Below are 17,928 nucleotides of genomic sequence, written 5' to 3'. Positions count from 1 at the left end.
ATAAAAAAAAATTAAGGCATAGTTTAATGAGGCAAAACAATGGAAATTCTATCAAGAATCTATCAAAGTTTTCGAAAATGTAGGTTACAGCTGGCAAGCTTCAAAATTTTGGGTGCGATTTTAGATATCTGATTTTTATGATGTTAAATCCATTTCAAAGATGAAAACCGTGATTCAATCACCTCCTCTTATGTCTGAGATTTTTGAAAATAAGTTTTTTTTACCATATTTCAGTGATTTTTGGTAATCCATATACAACATTTTTGGTAATCCAAGTACAACCAACAACTCGAAAAATTGATTTGTACTATATAAAAAAAATTGAATATCATGATAATTACCAAGTTCGGCTATATTGGTCGAAAAAGTTCATAAATTCTGATACGATTTGGTTAGCCATTTAATATGTTGATTTCAATACAGTACGAATTTTTTGGTTCATGAAATCAATTAAGTTGACGCATTGTTCTCCGCTACTAGTTGCGATTCATTATAGCTCCGCAAATGGTACGATGCTCCGGAAGAATATTTGAATTTCCTATGCTCAACAAGAAAGAGCCAACGTATATATATATATATATATATATATATATATATATCCCATGGGAGTATTCATCAGTTTCATTAGAAGCATCCATCCAACATGGGCATTCACCAGAATTGCTTAAAAGTAGGAAAAACACAATAATTTTTATATTAAAATGTTAGGGAAATTTTATATTTAAAAATTTCAATTATAAAATAGTAAATTTTTTATTATATATATATATGTGGGTTTTTAATTAAAAAGTTATAAGAAAAGTAAGTTTTATATTTAAAAAATTGCAGAAGCTTTAAAATATAGCTTTCAATAGTAGTTATTATCGAAATTGGTTTTACTAATACATGGTTTGGAATTCAGTTAAAATATTTATTCTCTATTATTAGCCACAATGATTAATATATACACTTATTCTTGAATAAATTTGGACTTGAAAGAGAATTAGTAATTGAAATATAATTTTCTTGGTTTGTGGAGATTATTTAAATATACTTTTAATCTCGAAAATATCATTTTTCATAATGAACATCATCTTTCAGTTTTTGTTAAACTAAATATAAACATAAACATATATATGATAGATCTGACATAAAAACGTAGATGTAAACATAAACATAGAATATTTAACATTTAACATATTTAAAATAAACATAAACACATAAAATGTTTAGCATTTAACATATTTAACGTGTACTAAAAATTTAATATCATCTAAACTAATATCAACCCTAATGAAAAAGTAACTTCTCTCCATCTATATAAATTTAACCCAAAAAAAAGACATGGAATTCTATTTGTGAGTAGGCATTTCAGCAACGGCCAAAGTGTGAAATAATATCTCTAACGATGGATTTCGGCATCAGTACAAACCGCGATTGATTTCTAGGTTTGATTTAGATAATTTCACTTACCGGTGGCATGCATTTTATGTTTTTCTACCATTTTGTTTTCAAATTTTAGTACTGGACGTGTAGATTTTCAGATCTTCACGTACAATCATTAATCTACATGATCTTTTAAGAACATGTTATTATTAATATGATCGGACAACTTATTTTAGTTTTTTAAATTTATTTGCCAGGTTCATAGTATAGATATTTTCCTAAGGCATGCGATTGTTCATATTCTATTTGGTATCTAAATGATATATATCTTTTGTGAGGCATGCCATGGTTCGTATGATACAACTTTTTTTCCATAAATTATTAGTCTAGCAAATATTTAAATTAGTAATTTGCCTTTTGATTATTTGTATATTTTTTTATTTGTCAGAATTTTTTTAGGCCAATTTACAACTAGCAATTGTCCCAAAAGGTACAAAGAGAGGCCGATAGGATTATTAAATTGGATTATTAAAGATGGTTCGTTCGGCATCAGTCAAAACAAAGAAGCAGAATTTAAACCAAAATGAAGGGAAAGAAAATAGGATCTGCGACTCAACAATTGCAATGAGCTCCTCCCTGAACCACTTCTGATTTGTTGTGCATAGATCCTGAAATAATTGCCTCGATGTATTAACGATCATGATTTGTTGTGCATAGATCCTGAAATAATTGCCTCGATGTATTAACGATCATGAAAATTGACATCCTGTATGCTAGGGCAATTTGTTTATTATCTTACTAGTAAACAATTTTCTATTTGTCGTACATAGATCTTGAAATAATTGGTTCAAATGTATTAACAAACATTAAAAAAAAATTAATTTTGAAACCACAAATGCATTCATTCTCGTTAAAAAACATTTTGTATAAGCACAAAGGGCCACCGTTAACCTAAAAGAATAACCCAATCTAATTAATCAAAACAATGGAAAAGATATGATTGATTTTGAAACTTCGAACGCCATCAAAATTTCACTCAATGAAAATCTTTGTACAAGCACAATGGGCCACCATCCTTTCCGTCCCAAGATGGGGAGGCTAATTAATCAAATTTAAAAAATCTGCCTCCAATTTAAATATATGGTTTTCCTCCATGTTGCCCAAACCAAACATAACAGAGGCCTTTTGGTATTCCCCAACTCTTTTTTCAAAGAAATTTGTTTTCCTCTGCACATTCATTGAAAAGAAATCCAATTAAAATTACAAATTTCTAAGTAAATACAAACACATAGTAAATGTTATCAACAATAAAAACCAAATACTCACTGAAGAGAGATCAGCTCCATCCAGTCAAATAGATTCTGTGCATTATACACTTTGCTATACCCCAATGCAACCTGAATTGCCAACAGAGGGATTGCCCAATTAAATTGGTAAAACATTACATCATGTGCATGTACGATACAAAGCCTTCGAAGTCGGGAACGACAGCAGGAGCGTTAATGGTTCCATTGACGGAATCTGCACGAATTTGAGGAGCCGTGGCTGCGGCCACTGAAGAATATGGCAGGGTTTTCGAAGAGGAATTCACGTTACGGGAACTGGGGTAACGAAATTCATCAGAGGTCGCTGAGGACCAAACTCTGCAGGTTCTTCGGCTCACCTATGGAAGCACCCTGGATGCCATAAAACCCCTGCAAATCTTGAATTCCAGATCAAGATTGCCTACTAAATACCTTGAAAGGCCGAACTGATTCAAGCACAGGCAAAGCAATTGCTTTATTGGTTGCTCGTCTGGGACAAGGAATTCTCTGCCCATGCACAGTTCCAGCCACTTATTTTCCTCTTTTTCGGCTATGTGATGAATGAAAAGCATGGCAATTGCATTGAAGAGGCAGAGGGAGGAAAGCTTTATAATAGAAACAACAAGGAAAATTTTGAGTTTTACCAAAACGAGCACTCCGGCTTTCTTGACTTTCCATGCTTTCTTGATTTTTCGTTTTTTTCTTTTCTGGTTCACATCCACGGTTGAAAATGTCTCATCTGATCCAACGGCTCAGAGTAAAAGTGTTGACGAAAAGTTGATGCATAGGAAAGGCCTATCGGCCTAAAAATTTCTAAGTAAATACAAACACATAGTAAATGGAATCAACAATAAAAACCAAATACTCACTGAAGAGAGATCAGCTCCATCTAGTCAAATAGATTCTGTGCATTATACACTTTGCTATACCCCAATGCAACCTGAATTGCCAACAGAGGGATTGCCCAATTAAATTGGTAAAACATTACATCATGTGCATGTACGATACAAAGCCTTCGAAGTCGTGAACGGCAGCAGGAGCGTTAATGGCTCCATTAACGGAATCTGCATGAATTTGAGCAGCCGTGGCTATGGCCACTGAAGAATATGGCATGGTTTTCGAAGAGGAATTCACGTTACGGGAACTGGGGTAACGGAATTCATCAGAGGTTGCTCAGGACCAAACTCTGCAGGTTCTTCGGCTCACCTATGGAAGCACCCTGGATGCCATAAAACCCCTGCAAATCTTGAATTCCATATCAAGATTTCCTACTAAATACCTTGAAAGACCGAACTGATTCAAGCACAGGCAAAGAAATTGCTTTATTGGTTGCTCGTCTGGGACAAGGAATTCTCTGCCCATGCGCAGTTCCAGCCACTTATTTTCCTCTTTTTCGGCTATGTGATGAATGAAAAGCATGGCAATTGCATTGAAGAGGCAGAGGGAGGAAAGCTTTATAATAGAAACAACAAGGAAAATTTTGAGTTTTGCCAAAACGAGCACTCCGGGTTTCTTGACTTTCCATGCTTTCTTGATTTTTCGTTTTTTCCTTTTCTGGTTCACATCCACGGTTGAAAATGTCTCATCTGATCCAATGGCTCAGAGTAAAAGTGTTGACGAAAAGTTGATGCATAGGAAAGGTGTATCGGCCTAATTAAAAACTCAAGTTTCTCTTCTCTTCATGTCTTTCTTTAACTTACCACAACGATATCGAAGGTAAATTGGGTTTCCCTTTTTCCCTTATTAGAAGGTCTACTTTTCCTTTCATTAGAAAGCCCCGTACCCACCATCTCCTTTTTCTTTAATTAGTCTATTAAGTGCGCCTCTATTCAAGTTGAATCTCCCTAAATGACCAATAACATATTTCCTTTGATATTGGTACCAAGTCAATTTGATATCGGAAAAGAAAATTATAAACTTTACTCTTCTTCCATATAAAAGCAATACCTTTTAACAATTCACCATGAGGTTATTAATTTCTTCTTTCTTGAATAATCCCTCTTTTTATTTTATTAATCTATTAAATGCATGCATTAATCTGCACCTCCCTAGATAAGTTATGACATATTGGCTTTGTCACTAATGGGAGGAAAATCTGTACCTACCACACCCTTATTTTTTAATTATTCTATTAAATTCATTTATTCCAACTACACCTCTGTGAAAGAGCAATGGCATATTGGCTTGGCTTTGGCTTGAGTGTATGGAAAATCTATTTTTCTTTTAGGAGGTTTTGTTATAACATGGTTTTAAAATTGTTAATTTAATTGATTATGATAAACTATTTTGTTAATACTCAAAAAAGAGGTTTTGTTGTATACATAGGAGGATCTTAATAATATTGAACTATCCTAGATTTTCTTGATAATTGAACTATATTTATGACTAGACCATATCAATATAATTGTATTAACAATAGTTTACAATAACTATATTAACAATTTTATGAATATACTATTAAAATAAAAATTCAAAGTAAATGAACTACTTGAGAGAGATAGTGGAAGAGAGAGGGATGTAGGAGAAAAAGGAATAGAGGAAGGACAAGAGAGATGACTTGAGAGAGGAGGAGGACAGAGTGGGAGATATAGAGATGGAGGTGGAGGGGGAGAGATGGAGGGAAGAAGAAATGCATAGAGTGTGTTAACACCCAGGTTGTTCCCTATGACTCCCAAGGGAATACAGCCGGGGTAACCACTAACCAGTCTTTGGATTGCAGCCTCTAGCCCAGCTGTAATCGGAGAGGGCTCTCTCTTTAAAGTTTAGCTCTGTTTTGATAGTATTTTAGGCTAGCTATGATGTTCAAGGTTTTGTTTTTGAAATGTGTTTGGTGATGATTCCAGTTAATATATATAGGTACTTACTGGTATGTCTTAGTCCATTGGGCATGGGGTCAGTGGTCCTTTAGTTTGTCTGATACTGTATGATACCTTAGTGATGCTGCAGAGCCAGATTTGTGTCTGAGGAAAAACGTTCATAATAGTTATTAAGTGGGTGTATCCAGTTTATGTAAGGCAATTAAGAATCTCACAGAAAACTACTAAAGAAAAAACGGTAGGAATATCAATCTAGAAGCAATGAAGAATTTCTAGTTAACATTGACACATATAGAATTAATAGACACATGAGCAGCTAAGAATTCATGTATATCGTTAATTCTGAAAACTAACATTCACAGCAGTAAAAATTGAGCACAAGGTGTAATAAAACAAACCCTGTACTATTCTTTTTCTTCACTGCTAGCTTAGTACAACATAAGTATGGTTTGATAAACACAAGAAGACAAGAAACAGAGATTGAGGAAAACTTGTTATTTCATCAGATAGCACAGGCATTCTGCATCAGCACATCTAGCATCATCCATACATCAAATACTTCAGGAAATCACTGAGCTGGTCCAGCCCTCTGTATTAGATAAAACTGAAAGTATACAATAGATTCTCCTTGGAGTCAAAAATCACCAACCCCTTATGCGTTACTAAGGGGAGTATTTATACAAAATTTACATGTAAAAATATCAAGAAAAGGAGTTAATGGCTCATAAATGTTATGCCAACTCCTGGAGCTTGGTAGCTGAGAAAGTAAAAGCTGTAGTAACTTTTTATTGCTTTAGCTGTCAAAAATAGTCAGAAATTGATGACTTGGTGGGTGTCGAAGTCGGCTGAGGCTAAGCTGTCCAAATATGCGCATTTTCTTATCCTTTAGGCTAGCTGTCATTATCCTTATGTTGAGTCACCCTTTCAGCTGCCTTTATTTCTAACTTTGTCATGATGTTTGTCTTGTAGTGACCTGGAGCTGGCAGTGGCCGAACAACTGAGGCTACCGTGGCAAAATCTGAAGCATCGCTTGCCACCAATCCTCCTTAGGCATTTGATGTCTCCGAATTTTTATCAAGGTCTCATCGGCCTCTGTATACCTATAAAAGTTAGGAGGAGTTTCAAACAGATGATTTACCTCATTTTCAATGAAGAACAGGCCTTCAAGTTTTTTATACAAGCTCTGTCCTGTGGGGGGCCCTGTTTGCTCAGATGTACTGCCAGATGCAATAATCTGATTTTCAATAGTGGTTGCCATTCTGTTGGCAAACTGATCTCGAGAGATCAGTCTTCCTGCACCACTTAGGAGGCTGGGCAGTCCCTTTGATTGCAGCACTGCCATCTTGACTTTATATTCTTCCACCTCAGCTTGTATCTCATAGCACTTCCTCTCCACAGTTTGTACATAGTTCCTGAGAGTTAGTACCTTCTTAGCAGTGAGGACAGCCTCGGTTCTATTGGCAATGCCTATGGCTGCCAATTCCTCCTTTTCTTGCCTGTTCAAGAAGTCTATCATCCTGTTGGCCTGTTCTGGCTTGTCTCCCAGTGTTGTCTTGGCCTTATGGATTTCTACTTGTGCTTGGCCCATTAAGTCCATCTGTTCATGTATTGTTTTGATTGACCTCCATTGTTGATTGATGGAATGGCCATTTTTGGTCCATAGAATCCTCTTTATGTCGGCCATGGCAGTCTCTAGATTCAGTTCCTTCTCTAAGGCCTTGATCTTGTCTTTTAGGGCCTTTATTTCTCTGCCCTGCTCCGCTACAGTTACCTTTGACTTGTCATATTTGGCATCCAGTTCTGCCAATTTTTCCTTGGCCTTCTTTATTTCATTGGCCTGGAGCTCCATTTCCTTGATGGCCTTAGTCAATTCTTCTACACTTGTGCTGGCATCTGGAGCTGCTGTTGTTCCTGCTGCTTCTGTTGTGGGGGCCACTGCTGCCCCTGAAGTTGTTGCTGTTGTTGAAGTAGTTGGAGGAGCTTGGGAAGTGGATTCTCCCTGTTTATCTTGTAATGCTCCTTCCAGCTCTTTCTCCAAATCCCTGATCCTCTGGTCTTGCTGCATTATGAAGTCTAATTGGTCATCAACCTGTTTTTGCTTTTGAAGTTCTGCGGTTTGAGGGTGCTCTGTGGGCTGCAGCTTCAACCTCTTCTTTAATGCATTCAGGTCATCATCTTTCTTCTTCATAAGGGCCTTGACACCCTTTGGATCACTGGGATCATGTCCTAGATCAATGATGATGTCCTCAAGAGACTTTATTCTATTGTCTTTGGCCAAGGAGGACATTCTCTCAAAATCCAACTGTGTATTGGTGTTTTTCAGGGATTCTTTTAGCTCATGGGCCATGGTTGCCCTCTCCACCAAGGTTGCATAAACCATTTCTCCAGCTTGCTTGTGGAGCTCTATTTGGTCCATGGGATGGATGTCTTTGGCCATGACCTCCACCCTTGTCTTTACAAAATCTGCAGTTGACTTAGGCTGCAGTATTGTAGGCTTAAAGTGACTGAGGATTATTTTTTCCTCTTTAATGTCATACACAGACATTAGCCTTTCTTGCTGGGCTGGTGTTGCATCTATAAATTGCTTGTAGACCTCAGCCCTTAGCAGATCATTCTGAGCTTTTATTTGTTTGAAAGAAGCCTTAGTGCTCTTGGGCTTCTTGCTCTGCTGGGAGGAGGAAGACACCTCCAAACCAAGTTGCAATCCTTGCTCCTGCTGAAAGGAGCTTGTCCCTGTGTGCTGGCTGCCCTCCCTGTTTTTCCTTGAGTTGTCAAGGAATTCTTCAGTGATGTTTTCTACCTCTGGGGAGTCTAGCCTTTGCCTTTTGGCTCCTGGTTGTTGGGAGGATCCACTAATTGGAGTGGACTCTTCTCTATCTCTCTTCATACCCCTTTCTTCATGTGCTGGGGTCTGCAAACTTGGAGCAGTCAATGGCTCAGTTTGTGGAGGTGGAGTTTGCATTACTGGAGTAGCTGGTAGCTCCGTTTGTTGAGGGGCAGTCTGCTCTTGCTGTTGTTCTGTTTGCTGCCCTTGTTGGGGCTCTTGATGCTGCTCATTTGCAGGGGCAGGCTTTTCTTTCACTGTTTCCTCCTCTGCACCCATTATCCCTTTGCCTTTGTCTGGAGCTGGTGCTACTGTGGAAGGTGCTTGTGTGACTGGTGCAGTCCTTGAGGCCGAGGTCCCTTCTCCTGTTGAATAAGGCCGCTTGAAAGGTACCTGCTACACAGAGTCTAGGTCAATGGTTTTTTCAAGCTCCTTCATATTCTTTAGCATTATCTTTCTTCAGTTAGCTTTTCAACTAGAGTACCCTGCTGCCATTCTTGCTGGTTGGCATATCTTTCAATGTGTGGGTATTGACAATGCCTATAACCTAGAAGCCTGTATTTGTTTCTTCTGGCAGTAATGAAGCCCTCAGGGTCACAAGGGACCCACCGAAAACTATATGATAGTTTATATTTGTCCTTGAGGATGAGGTCAACATCTTCCCATCCTTCTTTTTTATTCATGACGAAGGGGCCCAACTGGTGTTTGAACTTGAGGTGGGCCTTCTTTCTGGAGCTGTGGAAATGGGTGAGGTCAGACTGAATCAACTGCCTATAATATTCCAAGGCAAATATCCTCATGGGCACATACTTTGGGAGTCTGTAAGGACAGAGCTCACAGCCATAGACTCTGATGACTGTGTGATCCTCATATAGGTACCAATCACCTATTTTACATTTTTTGGAAAGCTGCAGAGCCTTCTGTATCTCAGTTGACATTCTGGGAGGAGGGGACCTCATCAATAGGCAAGAGACTGGATACACAAATTGGTCAACAAACTCACAATAGGAATAGGGTGAGTTTGTGACTTTGTGATAGACAGAGGTCCAGAAGATGACAGATCTTCTTTCCCCTCTATAATCCAGCTTTTTGATATAGCATGGAAAAGCCTCAAACTGATAATACATAAAGAGGTGATAAATATAGGCCGAGTACTTGAAGACCCCCTGTCTATCCACTGCACCCAACTGATCATGGATTTTGTTAGCTATAAACTTGGCAAAGTTATATTTGCGGGCAGGGGGTTGGCCTGGGCTGTAAACAGCTAGTAATACTAGCATTGTCTCATCCACATGTTCGCTGGTTCTGTATCCCAGCACATAAGCAATCATGTCCAGGAGTAATCTGCCTACTTCAGTGAAGTGGACATCTAAATAAGGAAGTGGCCCTGCAGGCTGGCATTCAGGTCTCATGAATGTCCTGGTGACCTTTTGAATCTCCTCACTGGTCATCTTGGCACCAGTGTCCAGCAGATAGTTCATGGAGAATGGGATTAGCAGCTCTGTCTGATCAAAATGTAGCATTTTGTTGATGGACTCAGGATTAATGTAGAAGAGGATCCTCCCAGATGGGGTGCTGATGGCTCTGTGCTGCACATCATAGTTTTCAGCACACAGGCGAATGATTTCAGGAAACACATTTACAGAGGGGAGACAATAGTATGGCAGGTTGGACTCCCATATGCCATATGTATCATGACCATTCAGGTAGTCCTCTCTCAACTGCCTGAAGGTCTGCAGAAAGTCCCTGTTTCCCACATAGTCTTCAATAAGGTAGTCCTGGTCAGCAAGAGGCAAGGATTGCAGGTCTTTATTGGGTGGATTTAATGGAGCAACACTGAGAGCTGTGGGTGCAGGGGCAGCCATTGTATGATTTGATTTTGAGTAAGATGAGTGCAATGGTTTGCAAACCTCTTAAGAGCTCAAATGATAGGTCAACTGTAGACAATGTCTGAAATGTTTTTTTTTTTAAAGTGAAAAAGCAGGCTTGCCTCTGCAGATTTTGGTAAATTCACAGGGGTTGTGAATTGCTGGGGGTATGCGAGGTTATGTGAGGTCTACTTAGGAAAGCAGCTGCAGCTGGTCTACACCCGGCAAAAGGGAACAATGCCGGGCCTCCTCGAGGACAAATTTAGAATTTTGGTCCGCGTTTTAACTGTTTTAGTGTTGAATTATGGTTCTGGGGTAATGCAGGTTACCTTAGCTCTCTTTTAGGTAGTAGATAGAGCTTGTATGGAATTTGACAAGTGCTTTAATGGTGAATTTACAGAGAAATGGTATGCATGGGCCAAATGGAAGAATTACGGTGAATACCTGGATAAAACGCTTGAAAAGCCTGCGGTCCGAACTGTGGAGGCACAAGGTAGCTGAGTTGATAAGCTCGGGCGGCACAAATTCGAATTTTGGAGGTTCAGGAACAATTTGGCGCGGAAGCAGCAACAAGAGCTCTGTGTATTTTCGCTCGAAAATGACACAAAACGGCTACTTCGGGCGTTAATAACGGCAATTTTGGCAAAAATGGGTTATTGGCGCTTTTCCGCCGATGACGTCAGCATGACGTCACGGCGGGCCCGGGTACGGAGGTGACGTGGACGGTGAGGTGGCGGCCAGAGTGGCAGACGCGGTGGCAGACAGATGCGGTGGCTGACCACGTGGAGGGCCACGGGTGCGGGGGCGGGAGATGGTCCGACCCATGATGACGTGTAGGTGACGTAGGAGGGAAGGCGGTAACGGGGATGGTGGTAAGCGGTTTCCCCGCACCACCTTTGGGCAAAGGCGGTATCGGGGAGGGGGGCTCCGAACAACCCCGCCGCCTGCCACGCGTCCCTTGTACGGGGCGGAAAACCACCGTTCCCCGGACGCTAAAGGTCGGCAGCTCTAGATCTAAAAATACCCGCCCACCGTTGGATCGTGGGTGGCAGACGATCGACGGCTGGCGGGCCTTCCGACGGATCGTGCAGGTTGGGGGGGGTCCCGCCAGCATATTAAAATATTCGATTTAATAATCTGGGCGGAGAACCTTAGGTTTAGTGCTTTTTGTGTTTTTTTTCGGGGCAAGGTTAATCCAAGGGGGGAAAAAAGGTTTAAAAGTGGGTTTTGAGCAGAGGGAAGGGGTTCTTGTGGAACTTATTGGACAGAGGTGAGGTGATGGCTTAGGGGGAGGCTGTCACTCCAACCTGAGGTCAGAGCAATCCCATGACAGGGTTGACCATAGTCCCTGGTGGACTAATGTCTCCCTTGACAAACTTATTTAGCTATAGTGCTAAAGGGAGGATATTTATACAATGCTGGGATTTATACACCATAGTGTTATTATAGTAGGGAAAGGGGGACATAGGGGATTTAGATAGTAAAGTTAAGGGTTAATATGGATAAAAGAGGTGAATGAGGAGTGAAATCACTAAGTTTATTTGAAAACTACTTAGTTTTAGGGAGTAGATCAAAATGAAAAGAAATGTGGCTTTTAAAGGAATAAGCACCAGCATAAAACCTCAAGTTCTCTTATGAACACAACTGATGAAGGGATGTTAGTTATGAATGGGAAAAGGGAAAATGGAATGTTAGACATGTTCCTTTGCTTTGCTGCCACCTGATGGAGAAGAAGAGCTTCTCAATCCATTGATGCTCCTTGGTGAATAGGTTAGCACATTTTCAATTGTAAGGAATGACATTTCTGCAACCCCATCTGCTTACCCATCTATTTGCCTAGCATTTTTTGTTTCTTCATGGAGGGTGCACTTAGACTTGCAGACCCTTATTTGCCTTTTCTTTTCTCTTGGCCTTTTCTTTTGATTTCCTATCTAGAACTGCCCTTATTGCTTCCAAGGTCCCAGATTAAGCAGTTGGGAACCTTAATTCTCTACCTAAGCTACTGGCCTGCCAAGATTAAACAGTTTGGACAGACTTCTTTCTCTATTCTACAACAGAAAATTGAAACATGGCATGATCCAGATTAGGCTTTTGGACCATCCATCAAAATTGAGTCACCATAAAGCTATATACACACAGTGTCTTCTCTTGGAAATATGGGATCTTTGCATCATCAAAGCAGAGCATATTTGGAACTTTCTTTGCGAATAATGAAATATGAAACCTATTGGTATAGGTAGCTAACAGTGGCTCCACATGGGGATGGTTTTTCCATTTGAAAGACCAAGAACAGCAGGTCAGAATTCCTTGGCCCTTGACTGCTTTTACCAAAACTTGAAGTATGCTGCTTTGAAATGCAAAAATTGTGCTCTTCCCACCTTGGTGGATCTCTAAACCTATTTGCCTCTTGCTGACAGTTAATAAAACTTGAGAAACTGCATTTTTACATTTTAACAGAAAGTAATATATACACCTGAGTATGTACAAGGGAAACTCAGGCTGCACTTATGGGTAATGGTCAAAATAGTGCTTCAGCATCCTGCCATTCACAGGACCTTCATCCAAATCAGTTTCATTAAGACTTTTAAGGAAATAGGTATTGTTTCCTTGTACTGCTTGGACAAAAAATGGTCCTCTCCAAAGGGAATCAAATTTTCCATGTTTTCCCTTATCCTCTCTTCTTGAGTCCCACTTGAGGACTTTGTCTCCAACATTAAAGTCTTCTGCCTTAGTTCTTCTATCAAAAGCTTTCTTTAGCTTTTCTTGTAAAACTTGAACTCTGCTGTACACTTGATCTCTAGTTTGCTGCAAACATATTATTTGATTTATCCTTCTCTGCATATCATTTGGTTCAGCTTGACTTTCTTGAAGAAGCTTCATGACAGGAATCCCTAGTGATGAAGGGAATTTAGCTTCTAATCCATAGACTAACTCATATGGGCTGGTCCCAATTGATCTCTTGGTTGTTAGTCTATCTGCCCATACGGCATTCACAAGCTTCTTATGCCAATTCTTTTTGTTTTCTTCTAGCACTTTTTTTATGATGTTTACCAGGCTTTTATTTGATGATTCAGCAAGGCCATTTCCTTGGGGATAGTATGCAGTAGAATGGCCCAAGGTAATGTGAAACTTGTGGCAGAAATTTACCATCTTCTTAGATCTGAAAGCAGCAGCATTGTCTGTTATTATTTTATCAGGACAGCCAAATCTAGAAAGGATATTGGTCTCAAGGAACTGAATGATAGTGGAATCATTTGCTTGTCTGCATGGAACAGCTTCAATCCATTTAGTAAAGTAGTCCGTAGCTGTCAGAATCCATCTATGTTGTCCTGAAGATGAGGGATGAATTTCCCCAATGAAATCCAAGCCCCATTGTTGAAAAGGTCTCTCTGTTGCAATAGGCCTCAAGGGAAGTGGCAGTAACTGTCTCTTTCCCTCAAACACTTGACATTTATGACATGCGGTGGTGAATTTCTTGACATCAGAGAACATGGTGGGCCAGTAGTAACCAGCCCTCAGTATTTTATCCACAGTGGACTTCCAGTACAAGTGTCCACCACAGTCACCTGCATGAAATTCTTTTATGATATTGTTAGTTTCATTCTCAATTAAGCAGTTTAACAATATCCCTTCATGGTTTTTCCAAAGTAAATTTCCATCCATAACATAGAATTTAGAAGCTTTCATTTTTAGGAACCTACACTTAGTTCTGGACAATCCTGGTGGAGCACACATGTTTTGTAATACATAACACATATCAGAATACCAGTGGGATTGTTCAAAGGCTACATTGATCTTTGGAGTCGCCAGCTCCGGTTCACTGTCCAGCTGGTTGATGTCCAAGGCTTGGAAATTTGTTTCAGACATTAATTTAGCCAAACCTTGTCCTTTTATCAGTTTTGTAGGTTTTATTTCAATGTCAAATTCTAGAATATTTGCAATCCATTTTCCCCTTCTGCCCTCTAAGTTCTCTTGAGTAAGTATGTCTTTGACAATTGGGCTTGGTACATAGGCTATAACATGGGAGTATAGGATATAGATCCTAAAGTCTTTGATAGCTTTGACCAAGGCATATGCTTGCTTTTCCATAATCTGGTATTTCAGGGGTGCGTCTCTAAGAGCTTTACTAAAGAAAGCAATGGGTTTCTCATTTCCTTGGTCATCTTTCTGTAATAAGACAGCAGCAATTGTGTGTTGGGAAGCAAAGGAAAATATGATAAATTCCCTATCAAATTGTGGATTTGTTAGGACTGGAGTTTGGGTGAGGGCCAATTTTATTCCTTCAAAGGCTTGACTTGCCTCTGTCGTCCATTTTACCTTTGAATCCTTTTTTAACATGTTATTCAGTAACCTGCTCAATTCGGCCAGATTTGGGATAAATCTCCTCAGGAAGTTGATTTTACCCAAAAAGGCTTGTAATTCCTTTATATTTCTTGGGTGAGGCATTTGTAAGATGGCCTGGATTCTGTCTGGATCAACCCTAATGCCATCTTTAGAAATGATGTGGCCCAATAGTTTTCCTTCCTCTAAACCAAACAGGGATTTCTTAGGATTTAAGGAAATTCCATATTTCCTGCATGTTAGGAAGATCTGTCTCAAATGTTTCAAATGTTCTTGGTCTGATTTTGAGAAAGGTGTGAGGTCATCCAAATAAATGACAAGGAAGTCATGAATCTCTTTGGCAAAAGCAATATCCATTGCTCTTTGAAATGTTGCCCCTGCATTTTTCAACCCAAAAGGCATTTTTACATATTTGAAGGTTCCCCATGGGGTTGTAAATGTTGTTTTGTCCTGATCATTAGGATGAACTAAGATCTGGTTGAAACCTGAGAATCCATCAAGTAGAGAAATTCTTGAGGCCCCCACTACTCTCTGCAAGATGTGATCCATCTTGGGTAAGGGGTAATTGTCTTTCAAGGAAACTTGATTCAAGTTCCTTAGGTCAACACATAGCCTTATTTCACCGGTTTTCTTTCTTGTAGGGACTAAGTTTGAAATCCAATCAGAGAATCTGATTGGTGCTATGATGCCTGCCTTGAACATTTTCTGTACCTCTTGTTCCATTGCTGGGAGAAGCATAGGATTGATTCTCCTCAATTTTTGTTTAAAGGGTTTTTGATCTGGCTTGAGAGGGATAGTGTGTTGAATTACAGAGGTGTCATAGGATTTTAAATCCTCATAACTCCATGCAAAGACATCCTGGAACTCTTTAAAGAGGTCAATGTATTTGGGCTTTTGGTCAGGAGGTAAGGAAGCAGACAATTTTATTATTTTGGGTTGTTCAACAGTCCCAATGTTACATTCTTCTATGGCAGTGTTGAGGGGCTGCATTTTTGGTTTGTTGGGAACATCATTGGAGTCGAAAATGTCTTCTAAAGGAGCTACGCCTGTTGGAAGAAAATTGTCCTTCAATTGTATCACTTCAGCCTCATCTTCGGCTGTCTCCTCATAACTGATTTGTTGAATTTCTTGTATGTTATCTTTGTTGAAAATTGTAGGATTTAGTATTTGGTTAGCTGTTTTGGGTGATATTGCTTTGTTAATCTGTCTACTCTGTATTTGTGATTGACTTGCTCTTTCAGGTATTTGTGATTGACTTGCTCTTTCAGGTATTTGTGATTGACTTGCTCTTTCAGGTATTTGTGATTGACTTGCTCTTTCAGTCTCAATGTTTAGTCCTGAAAATTCTTGCTGTAAAGTCAAGAAATTGTTTATTTGAGTATCATCATCAAACACTTGCCAATCCTTGACATTGTTTGGGACAGATGGTCTGTGTTTTATCTCGGCTGAAAAGCAGTGGTGGGGCTCAAAAGGTAGCTTGCAGGTGCTTGCAAATGTGGCCAAGCTATGGGCATGCAGGTTATGGGTTCTAGGAATTTTGGTAATTTGAAATTCAGTGAAGGACTGTAGTATTTCAGCAGCAGCAGATCTATAAGATCTCAGTCTTTTGTCATTGGTGACAAAATTTCCCTTTACTTGTTGGATAACTAGGTCTGAGTCCCCTAGAATTGACACTTTTATGGCTTGTAAGGACTTTACTAGTTTAAGGCCTAGTAGAAGAGCTTCATATTCTGCCATGTTATTGGTGCATCTGAAATTTAGTCTGTAGGCTCGGCCTTCGGCATGACTGTGTTGTTTATTATGTATCCAAACTCCAGCTCCTGCCCCTAATTTGTTGACTGACCCATCAAATTCAAGAAACCATAGGTTTTCTTTTTCTAGGGGAGATTTAATAAGTTCCCTGTGATCTGGGATCATAAGTTGGAGTTCTGGTTTTTCACCTAGTTTGTCTTCTAGGACAGTCTGACCACTTGATTGAATTTGCTTGATCTCTAGAACAACAGTTTTGTTTAGTGATGGTTTAACCATTATTTCTTGTGTAGTAGTTTGTTCATCAATATCCTGGTCTTGCTCAAGTGTTTTGGTTTCAACATCATTATTTGTAAGACCAGTATTATCATTGAAAAGAATATATGAGTCTATATCAGAATGAACAGCATATATGGGAAAATTTTGAGGTTTTTCTTCACTGCTGACCATGTATTTCATAAGTGTTTCTCTGTATAGTCTTTTTGGTTGCCCAAAGACAGAGATGGTTGCATATGACATGTCTAGTTGTAGGGAACCTTGGAGTTTAGCCCCCCATGACCTTGATAACAACATTCCATATTTGGGTGGGATGTCAGCAACTACAACATCCATCAGGATTGTTTTATTGGGATATTGGACGAGTGAGACACAGAGATCTTCTATGAGACCTAGACACTTAACTTGGCTGGAGTCAAATGAGAATAGGTCCTTATATGGTCTTGTAATGTCTAGATTCAATCTTTCCATGACTGACTTAGGCATCAAATTGTGAGAGGCACCTGAGTCAAAATACCTACAACAGCTGCTTTTCCATCAACTTCTGGACCGAAAAGCAATTCTGGGGTATCATCTAACACATTCACATTATCTTTATTACGAGTTAGTTGAAGGGACTTTTTGATTTGTTGCCTATAAATGTCATGTTTGGCCAGTTCTGAGAGGGGAATAGCTACCTTCAATTTTCCAATTTCAGCTTCTATGTCAAAGGGTCTATCAGATTGGATCTTGGTGTTGTGAGTGGCAGCCTTTTCCTTTTTAACCAGGTCCTCCTCTTGTTTCTTATCTTGATCTGGAAGCTTGTCCTTCTTACTCACTTCTTGAGAGGTGTTACTTAGGTTGGGCTTCAAGGGTGAGGGATCTACTGGCTGTTGTTTTGAGGAAAAGGTTTCAGCTATTTCCTCAACGGTTACCTCATCTGTATTTGGACCAGTTTTGTTACTTGGTTCTGTGACAATGGCTCTTTTGGGCTGCTGGCTGTCCTTTGTCTTTTCAGGCTGAGTTACATTTACAGTTCTACTCCTTAGCTTGTATTGTTTATGGACTTCATAAACATCTGTGTCATAGCCTTGCTTAAAGTCAAATGACTCACCTGATTTGGTTTTGAACAGCTTGATTTCATCATTCTCATGATCTTCTTGTGTTAAAAAAACTTGACTTTCACCATCCAAACCCATTAGATTAATGTGGGGATCTTCATTGGGTTCACTTGCTGTGGAAGTCTCAGCATAATTCTCTTGGAAAGGGGGTCTTATGTCTGGGTCAGAATTGGCCTTGCCAACGTTTGGATTTTGAATTCTCCTAAAATTTGGATTCCTAGGAGGGTTGTTTTGTGGTGCTTCCCATGATGACTTTCTCTCAACTGATTCCACTCTATCTCCCAA

This window comes from Pinus tabuliformis, chromosome 6, assembly GCF_031772625.1.
Source record: "Pinus tabuliformis cultivar Carrire ecotype Pingquan chromosome 6, CPIR1, whole genome shotgun sequence".
NCBI classification, from domain to species: domain Eukaryota; kingdom Viridiplantae; phylum Streptophyta; class Pinopsida; order Pinales; family Pinaceae; genus Pinus; species Pinus tabuliformis.
This window is presented reverse-complemented; position numbering follows the sequence as displayed.